Below are 7,625 nucleotides of genomic sequence, written 5' to 3'. Positions count from 1 at the left end.
TACATTTAATCAGTCACTCCCCAACCCTGCTGATACTGCTGTTGAAACAATGTAATATTCTGTATCAGCCTCTGTCCCCTGGATATTTCTGCCTTACTCCTGTCACACTGACCATCTACTCTGCCAGCACAATAGAGACCAAAACGTATAGTTCACTTCCAGACAGTTAATTTAACATTCATTTATTATGACACCCTTTTCAAGCTGAATCCGTGTCACTGCCACATCCCCAAATGGCAAACTAGGTGTAGAAGTAGTCTTCTCCCACCAGTATGAACCCCCTGCCTTCAACACTATACAAATCCATGGCAAGTCTTCTCATGTTCCAGGAAGTGTGAAATAGTAAGCTAGACATCTAACAAGTCGTTTCCTGTTCCAGGAAATGGGAATAGTAACCTAGACATCTAACATGCCTTCTCATGTTCCAGGAGCTGAGATAAGTAACTTAGACATCTGTCTCTCCTCACCAACCCACACCCCTGTTTTTTCCTCAATGTGGTCCTTGATAATAACTGTCTCTGCAAAACAAATTGGGGCCAAGCATAATAGAACACGTCAAAATCAAATCAAACATATTAAGCAGATGTTCATGTGGGTGTAGAGAAATGCTTGTGTTCCTAACTCCAACAGTGCAGTAGTATCTAACAGTTAACAAAAATAAATACTTACTATATAAAAGTAAAAGAATGGAATTAAGAGATATACAAATATTAGATCGAGCAATGTCGGAGTGGCATTGACTAAATTACAGTAGAATATAATACAGTATATAGATATGAGATGAGTAAAGCATGTAGTATGTAAACATTATTTAAACATTAATGTGATTCCAAGTCTATGTATATAGGGCAGCAGCCTCTAAGGTGCAGGGTTACTTAACCAGGTGGAAGCCGGCTAATGATGGCTATTTAACAGTCTGATGGCCTTCAGATAGAAGCTGTTTTTCAGTCTCTCTGTCTCAGCTTTGATGTACCTGTAACAGCGTTCGTTTGTCGAAAGAGAGTCGGACCGAAATGCAGCGTGGTGGTTACTCATGTCTTTAATGTAGAAGAGCGATACATGAAATAACTATGGAAATACAAAACAACAAACGGAACGTGAAAACCTAATACAGCCTATCTGGTGAACAACTATACAGAGAAAGGAACAATCACCCACGAAATACACAGTGAAACACAGGCTACCTAAATACGGTTCCCAATCAGAGACAACGAGAATCACCTGACTCTGATTGAGAACCGCCTCAGGCAGCCAAACCTATGCTACACCCCTACTCAGCCGCAATCCCAATGCCTACAAAACCCCAATATGAAACACAACATTTTAAACCCATGTCACACCCTGGCCTGACCAAATATATAACGAAAACACAAAATACTATGACCAAGGCGTGACAGTACCTGTACTGACCTCCCCTTCTGGATGATAGCGGGGTGAACAGGCCGTGGCTCGGGTGGTTGATGTCGTTGATTATCTTTCTGTAACATTGGGTGGTGTAGGTGTCCTGGAGTGCAGGTAGTTTGCCCCCGGTGATGCGTTGGGCAGACCGCACCACCCTCTGGAGAGCCCTGTGGTTGCGGGCGGTGCAGTTGCTGTGCCAGGCGGTGATACAGCCCGACAGGATGCTCTCATTTGTGCACCTGTAACAGTTTGTGAGGGTTTTAGGGGCCAAGCCACATTTCTTCAGCCTCCTGAGGTTGAAGAGGCGCTGTTGTGCCTTCTTCACCACACTGTCTGTGTGGGTGGACAATTTCAGATCGTCAGTGATGTGTACGCCAAGGAGCTTGACGCTTTCCACCTTCTCTACTGCGGTCCCGTCTGTGGATAGGGATGTGCTCCGTCTGCTGTTTCCTGAAGTCCACGATCACCTAGTTTAAATGGAGATGAGTAGGATGGGGTGAGGTTGGAGGAGGGACTACAATGAGGGATTTGTATCTGAATAGTCTGGTGAGGAGAGAGTGAGTGAATGAATGAACGAGACTGGAGGAGAGAAAGGGGGGAGCAGGTGGGATAATGACATTGTGGAGACATTACCTGGAGGTTTTTCTGTTGTAGTGTTGTTTACCGTAGCGTCCTCCTGTCAGACCACCTACAACAGGCTCCATTTGAGAGGCAGGGAGGGAGGATGGGGAGAGAGAGAGGGATGAAGGAGGAGGTGAGGCTGCACTAATTGACTGCACATCTGCACAGAGCTGTCCTTCCTGCCCTCCCTCCATGAAGCCAGCCAGTCAGAAGCCATCCTGCCAGCCAGTCAGTCAGAAACCATCCTGCCAGCCAGCCAGTCAGAAGCCATCCTGCCAGCCAGTCAGTCAGAAGCCATCCTGCCAGCCAGTCAGTCAGAAACCATCATGCCAGTCAGCCAGTCAGAAGCCATCCTGCCAGCCAGTCAGTCAGAAACCATCCTGCCAGCCAGTCAGTCAGAAGCCATCCTGCCAGCCAGTCAGTCAGAAGCCATCCTGCCAGCCAGCCAGTGAGAAGCCATCCTGCCAGCCAGCCAGTGAGAAGCCATCCTGCCAGCCAGCCAGTCAGAAACCATCCTGCCAGCCAGTCAGTCAGAAGTCATCCTGCCAGCCAGCCAGTCAGAAGCCATCCTGCCAGTCAGTCAGTCAGAAGCCATCCTGCCAGCCAGCCAGTCAGAAACCATCCTGCCAGCCAGTCAGTCAGAAGTCATCCTGTCAGCCAGGGCCCTGCAGGTCATTAGCAGTAGAGCTGCATCCAGACATCAGGAGCTCCAGTGGCACCCAAGGCCTGCCTCATCAGCCCTGGATAATGAACGTCAGGCTGGGGCTGGAATGGGACTTTAATCACAGGAGCCCATTTTTATACGTACCCTTCTGTAGTCGAAGAAAGGAAATAAAAACAGCCACCGTTTTCTTATTGACACAAATTGGCTGAACAAAGTCATTTATGGGGGCATAAATATACAAATTAGCCTATTAGGAATCATAACATTTCATGTCCATGTAGAGTAAAGCATAATGGTCTATGCTTTCTGGGCTCCCGAGTGGCACAGCGGTCTAAGACACTGCATCTCAGCGCTAATGGCATCACTACAGACACCCTGGTTTGAATCCAGGCTGTATCACAACCGGACGTGATTGGGAGTCCCAAAGGGCGACGCACAATTGGACCAGCGTCGTGGCTTGTGTAAGCCGTCATTGTAAATACGAATTTGTTCTTAAACTGACTTGCCTAGTTAAATAAAGGTTATGTTTTAAATGCAAAAAATCCTTAGGACATCCCTAACCCATTGGTTGAAATGTTAAGGTTAGGGTTAAGGTATGGGTTATGTTTACGGTCAGGGTAAAAGTAGGGGCTACCCCTTTCCTGCAGTCAAATGACCTAGTGGCCTTGTGTGGAATATTTTTCATATATTTTCATAAATTTTTCATTAATCAAAACATTATTTTTACTAGCAGAAAATCCAATATTTCTATGTCAAACAGTTTTGTTGGATTTCAGTCTTTTGTTTTTAAGCCCATAACCATGTCTGTGAGGTGTATACTTTAGTTTCATAGTAGATTTGTTTAAGGCTACCAAGAATTACTCTGTGGGACCCTTATTTAGCCCAGTGCAGTAAAATGTTACGGTTAGTGTAGGGATTTCTCAAGGACCCCGGATAGCCTTGACTAATAATGGTCTCCTTTGCCATTTCCCTTTGCCTGTGGAGGTGGTGTATGTAGTACTTTGTTTCTCTCCACAGTGTTAAAATGAGGGCAGACCTTGTCCCTCTGGTGTTTCCTCACAGGTTACACACTGACCTACTCAACAGACAAGGGCCATCACTGACCCTGACATATCTGTTTTACAATAAGCATTCTTTTTTCTAGTGGATGAGTGTTAAAGAACTTTAGATTTGAGTGGTTCAGTGTGGAGCAGAAGTGAATACGTTAGCAGGGACTACGTGCTGGCACACCCCTCCATGCCAGATGGCAGTGGCAGCGGTCTCACCTGGCTAAACAGGTTTACTGAGTCTGATTGTGTTTGCTTGGGATAAAGTCGCCCTGAGACGCAGCTGGCCGGAAACAAAAAGGTGTTTGATCTGCAGCGTGGGTGTTAGAGGGCCGGACGGGATTTGTCATAATCTTTCCACACCGACACAGTACACACACAGCTGTTGGTTTGATTATCTCAATATTTTGATCACGGGGGGTGTAGTCTGTCTGATGTCTGAATATTTTACGGCATGTTAGTTTACCAGATGTGTCAGTGATTTCAGTGTGTCCCCGATATGAGCAGGTATGTGTGTGTTGTTATTTCAGAGAAGAATCTAATGTGTGGTCATATGGGCATCCAGCTGGCGATATACTGTAGAGCCATGCTTTTTTCATCCACAATAAAGTGTGGGTCACAGCCAAGCGGTCTAAAGTGCCTGGTTCTCTGCAGTGTAGTCAGAGTTGTGCTGTCTTCACCAGAATGAGTGGGTACTGAAATCCTTTAATTACTTGGGGTTTTCAATTTGTCTGGTTGATGCTTCATTGGCCTGCTATGTGTGGCAGGGGGCTCTGGGTAGCCAGTCTTCCAAGCTGGAAGTGGACACAGGAGATGATGTGGCAATATCTGCCGAGTGCAGTCTGTCTTGTATTCCAGGAAGTTTGTTGTTGAGGGTATATGCAGAACACACTGGTGTTCTCCTGTCACTCTGTGATACCAGACACCTGGACTTGTATTAGACATGAATGAAACGCACACACCAAGAGAGAGTGAAACAACAATTGTTCTCCATGCTACACTGTGACTCAATGTGGAATAACTATGTAAAGTCATTATAAAGGCCTGAGCTAAGGTATTGTAGAACACAGCAGTCACATCCACAATGTGTTACATGCTATCTGCCAAAGACTTAAGCTAGTATCTGTAGGCTTCCTGAATTCAACAAGGAGCTAAACCTGCTCCAAAAAGTTGACTAGGTAAAAGTTTTCTGAACAATTGCCCTGGAAGTTTTCTGACAGATTCCTCAGTGACCGCGTATGCCTCAGTGTGTACAGAACTGCTTAGAAAAGCATCCGTTTTCATTGCTCATTAGTTAGCTAATTACATGTCCAACTGTCTTCCCTTCAGGGGATGCTTTCTGACCAACAGGTCAAGTCTCCCAGCTGGTGTTTCATAATAAACTATCAATCCTCTGTCTCAGCAATTCATATAGATGTGTCAATTCAGATAGATGTGTCAATTCAGATAGATGTGTCAATTCAGATAGATGTGTCAATTCAGATAGATGTGTCAAAATCTGATTTTAGCACCCTTTTTCTGGAATATCATTGTACCTTTAGTGGATTTATTTAGCATATTTAGAACGTTAAAGGACCAATATTTATTCAAGCCCATATTAGGTTCTAAGACTTGATTATCCGTTTTGCAAAGATATGACAGAAGAATACTGACAGCTCAGGATTAATCAAATTCTTAATATTGGTTTAAAGAGGCAATCAAGAGTCTACGGAGATACCCACACGGGCATACTAGAATAACACATTTAACACAGATCTAGACTTCTTCAGTGACTGAAGATTTAACCGGAGGACTGGATGTTCTACCCTCACTGCTCCCACGGAGTTGGGTCAGGCAGGGTAGAAGATCTGTGGACTGTGTCACAGCACATTAATGAAATGGTGGTGCCCCTTGCTTATGTAACAGCTTTCTTCCGCTGAAGGAGAGGAGGACCAAAATGCAGTGTGGTTAGAGTTCAACATGTTTAATAAAGACCATACCCGAGAACACTACAAAATAACAAATGTGAAAACCGAAAAAGTCCTATCTGGTACAAAGACAGAAGACAACCACCCACAAAATACCCAAAGAACATGGCTGCCTAAATATGGTTCCCAATCAGAGACAACGATAAACACCTGCCTCTAATTGAGAACCAATCTAGGCAACCATAGACTTAGATAAACACCTAGACTAGAAAACACCCCATAAACATACAAAACCCCTAGACCAGGGAAAAACACATAAATCTCCCATGTCACACCCTGACCTAACCAAAATAATAAAGAAAACAAAGTTAACTAAGGCCAGGGCGTGACAGCTTAGTGATGTAGCAGACTCTGGGGCCTTTCAGAACAGGTGTATATATACTGAGACACTTAGTTTTCAGGTGAACTTTATTAAGTGATTATATGACTTCTGAAGGTAATTGGTTGCACCAGATCTTATTTAGGGGCTTCATAGCAAAGGAGGTGAATACATATGCGCGCATCAATTTTCCGTAAAAAAAAAAAAAAAATTTTTTTTTTTTTTTCATTTCACTTCACCAATTTGGACTATTTTGTGTTGGACTAAATTTAGAATACGGGTTGTAATGCAACAAAATAGGAAAAATGGCAAGGGGGTAAATACTTTCGCAAGGCACTGTACAAGTGAATTTGTCCCAATGCTTTTGCTCCCCTAAAATGGGGGACTACAGTTGAAGTCGGAAGTTTACATACACTTAGGTATGTAAACCACTCCACAAATTTCTTGTTAACAAACTATAGCTTTATCAAGTCGGTTAGGACATCTACTTTGTGCATGACACAAGTAATTTTTCCAACAATTGTTTACAGACCAATTATTTCACTTATAATTCACTGTATCACAATTCCAGTGGGTCAGAAGTTTATATACATTAAATTGACTGTGCCTTTAAAAAGCTTGGGACATTTCAGAAAATGAGTCAATTGGAGTCAATTGGAGGTGTCCCTGTGGATGTATTTCAAGGCCTACCTTCAAACTCAGCCAAGACCTCAGACATTTTTTTGTAGACCTCCACAAGTCTGGTTCATCCTTGGGAGCAATTTCCAAACTCCTGAAGGTACCACGTTCATCTGTACAAACAATAGTACGCAAGAATAAACACCATGGGACCACGCAGCCGTCATACCGCTCAGGAAGGAGACGTGTTCTATCTCCTAGAGATTAACGTACTTTGGTGCGAAAATCAATCCCAGAACGACAGCAAATTACCTTGTGAAGATGCTGGAGGAAACAGGTATAAAAGTATATCTATATCCACAGTAAAACGTGTCCTATATCGACATAGCCTGAAATGCCGCTCAGCAAGGAAGAAGCCTCTGCTCCAAAAGCCAGACAAAAAAGAAGCCAGGTTTGCAACTGCACATGGGGACAAAGATCGTACTTTTCGGAGAAATGTCCTGTGGCCAACGTTATGTTTGGAGGAAAAAGGGGGAGGCTTGCAAGCCTACCTGACCTACCACCAAATAGCCTACCTGACCTACCTCCAAACAGTCTACCTGACCTACCTCAAACAGCCTACCTGACCTACCTCCAAACAGTCTACCTGACCTACTACCAAACAGCCTACCTGACCTACTACCAAACAGCCTACCTGACCTACTACCAAACAGTCTACCTGACCTACTACCAAACAGCCTACCTGACCTACTACCAAACAGCCTACCTGACCTACTACCAAACAGCCTACCTGACCTACCTCAAAACAGTCTACCTGACCTACCACCAAACAGCCTACCTGACCTACTACCAAACAGCCTACCTGACCTACTACCAAACAGTCTACCTGACCTACCACCAAAGCCTACCTGACCTACCTCCAAACAGTCTACCTGACCTACCACCAAACAGCCTACCTGACCTACCTACCTGACCTACCACCAAACAGC

The sequence above is a fragment of the Oncorhynchus keta genome, chromosome 18 (genome assembly GCF_023373465.1).
Source record: "Oncorhynchus keta strain PuntledgeMale-10-30-2019 chromosome 18, Oket_V2, whole genome shotgun sequence".
Lineage (NCBI taxonomy): Eukaryota > Metazoa > Chordata > Actinopteri > Salmoniformes > Salmonidae > Oncorhynchus > Oncorhynchus keta.
This window is presented reverse-complemented; position numbering follows the sequence as displayed.